This window comes from Nematolebias whitei, chromosome 4, assembly GCF_014905685.2.
Source record: "Nematolebias whitei isolate Nwh7 chromosome 4, NemWhi1, whole genome shotgun sequence".
NCBI lineage: Eukaryota > Metazoa > Chordata > Actinopteri > Cyprinodontiformes > Rivulidae > Nematolebias > Nematolebias whitei.
In genome coordinates, this window is record NC_056501.1 from 51514804 (window position 1) to 51518250 (window position 3447).

The following is a 3447-nucleotide window of genomic DNA, read 5'->3' on the forward strand; positions in this document are numbered from 1 at the left end:
TGGTGGGGGTTAAGGGCCTTGCTCATGGGCCCAGAGCGGGACGAATGGGGGGGGGGGGGGGGGGGGGGGGTGTGGGTGCTTCACCTACCCCACCCACATTTTTTGATGTTGACGGTACCGGGGCTTGAACCGGCGATCTACCGATGACAGGCCCACATTCTCTAACCTCTGCGCCACCGAGTGGTTACAGCAGTCGTCCTCCAATGCAAGAGTTGGGGGTTCGAATCCACCAGCAGTCACGTGTCAAAGTGTCCCAGGGCAAGACACTGAACCCCTCATCGCCTCTGATGTGTGTCCCATCAGTGTATGAATGTGATAAATCTCTGATTAGTCTCTTTAGAATGGTTTGTTCAATTATCTTTCTATAGATCTAGTATAGAGCTGTATGAATGGGTAGATGAAGACACAGATTGTTGTAAAGAGCTTTGAGTGTCTTGATTAGATAGAAAGGAGCTGTATAGGTACAGTCCATTTAACAAGGGTTGTTATTAAATATGTAAATACTTTCAGCAGAAATCTGGGACGTATTTTCTAGTAAAAACTTTTTAACTTAAAACACTTTTTAATGGTTTTCAGCATCCCATAAAAAAGGTAAAATCAGAAAAGCTCCACAAAATTACCTAATTTGACAAAACTCTACCATTTCTCCCAATAATGAGTGGTCAGGTGTCCAGTCCCATTCACAGCATACACATGTGGTGTCTCTGTGAGCCTGAATGACTAATCCTGACTCCAGATTATAGAAAATCCACAACGCCTTCAAACGTGTGCATCTAACTTTGGTTTCTCAAAATGCCTTAAGTTGTTTTCTCATTCCAAACAAGCTTGACATTCTTACCCAAGATGGGTGTATGTAAACCTCTGACCACAGATGTATGTAAACAAGTCTTGAGTGCCTGAGGTGTCACAGTGAACAACTCCAACTATTATCACAAAGGTGGCTGCATGTTGGAGTAGCTCTCACATTCATTCTGAGATCTTGCTTTTGAAAACTTTAATTACTTTTTTTTTTCTGAATGCAAATCTCTTTTTTCGGACGATCACTTCCTCTGGTATCAGATGCTGTGCTGCTGGCAGGATTTTTACTGAAACTTGTTTTACTTTTGGACATTTGTTATGATGCGTAACAACAGGGTGGTTTTCTAAAACTGGAAGCAGCTGATTAACATCTCAAAAGCTCAAATCTCAACTACAGCCCCAAATCCCAAATGAGTTGATAAGGAGGCGCCGTGGATGCATTCCCGTCAACCTGGAGGCAGCGCTTGAGTGCCTGACTGCAGAGATTTTGGAGGTTGCGGGAAACGCAGCTTGTGACAGTGGGAGGACCAAGATCATCCCCGGCACCTGCAGTTAAGTCTGCGGCAACGAGGGGCTTGGCAGGCTGCTGGGAGAAATGGCCATCGCTCTGGGAAAAGTGCTGCCTGGCATTCAGGCAGTCCTGCTGCCCAAGAGGACCGAGAGGTCTGCTGGGTCTGGGTGGATGGATCGACATCTGTAGCCAGTTTCTTTGGATCTGCTGTGGGACGGACTGCACAAGAGATCCTTCCTGCCCAAAGACATCAGCATCTAGAACAACTCTAATGAAACCAAGATGAGCTACAACAACAATTCATTTCTCTTTGGAATTAATAAAGTATATTTGAACTGAATTTGAAAATGACCACTTAGACTAGGTGTGTCAAAGCACTTTGGCAAACGGTGTTATTTTTAACATGCTTTATAAATAAAGTTGTATTGTATTGTATAAAGCAGAGAAACATCTAAAACCTGAACACCTGTAAACCCATTTAGTTTGTTTTATGCAGACTCTCCAATGCTAAGAATGACCAAAACTCTTTACTTTGTATATGCTTCCATTAGGTAAAGTTCTTAAACAGCACGGGACACATTTTCATTGTTATGCTGATGACACACAATTATATTTGTCCATTAAACCCAATGAATCCAATCAGCTACTTAGACTACAAGCATGTCTTAAAGACATAAAAACCTGGATGACCCTTAATTTTCTCCTGTTGAACAGACAAGACTGAGGTTTTGGTTTTTGGACCTGAGCACCTTAGGAATGAATGTTTCAGTCTTTCTCCCTCCTTAGATGCATTAATCTGTCCTCCAGCTCTAATGTTAAAAATCTTGGTGTTATTTTTGATCAGGACATGTCTTTTATCCCCCACATTAAAAACGTTACTAGAACCTCCTTCTTCCACCTGCGTAATATCACTAACATTAGAAACATCTGATCTAAACATGATGCAGAAAAACTGGTCCATGCATTTGTCTGTGTCCCTGTGATGGACTGGAGACCTGTCCAGGTGTCCCCGGCACCAGTGACTCCCACGACCTGGAAAGAAAGTGAGTTAAGATGATGGATGGATACTGATCAAAGTTCCTGTTGGGGAGTTTTCCATCAGTCACATAGTTTTGCTGCCACTCAGGTGTCAAACACCAGAATTGCTTCACATACTTCTAATGCATTGTCACTTCCCAGTTCCTGCTGAACCTGTTGAATTTAGGTCCTGGGAGGTATGTGGAGTGGGGAGGGGACGTGGCCCTATTGTCATGGAAGATCAGCAACACTTTCTGCTGGAAGCCAGTTTAAACAGCTGGCCATGTCTGTTTATGGAGTGGCTCCAGGCTCTTAGGTATGAAACTGTGGGGAGGTTTTGCTTCATATTCCACAGGACTTAATCAAAGATATATGTAGCAACTTGATGGTGGTGATAACAACAAAACTTTCACTTTGATTTTGTGTCATGTTGTGGAGTTTGCTGGTAGATTTGTGGATAAAGAATCAGGACAGAACCTTATTAATCATATTCGAGTATCTACTAAACGGCCTGTTTGTTTCAAACCTTTACATCCAGCTGTGTGTTTCTGGATTTTTTTGGAAACAGTAAGAATTTGTCTCATAAAGACCACAATCCTTTTTTCAACATTCTAAATGGTAAATGGACTGTACTTATACAGCTCTTTTCTATCTGATCAAGTTACTCAAAGCTCTTAACAACAATCTGTGCCTCATTCACACAGCTCTATACTAGATCTATACAAAGACTAATCAGAGCCTTATCACATTCAGACACTGATGGGACACACATCAGAGGCAGTGAGGGGTTCAGTGTCTTGCCCAGGGACACTTCAGTATGTGACTGCTGGTGGAATCAAACCCCCAGCTCTTGCATTGGAGGACGACTGCTCTAACCACTCAGCCACAGTCGCCCCAATATGAGACGTTTTCTTTCCTGGTTCTTCTTTGACTTGTCACAGCCATTTATCTTTGATCTTTCTCTGTGCTTTTTGTCATTGTGTATCAATCTGTCACAAACTCATCGATCCTGTTCACATGTCTCTGCTCCGCCTGCATGACACGCTGGCTTAGACCTGTCCCTCCTGACACAGACTTACACCTGTCCCTCCTGACTCTGGCTTGCACCTGTCCCTCCTGAC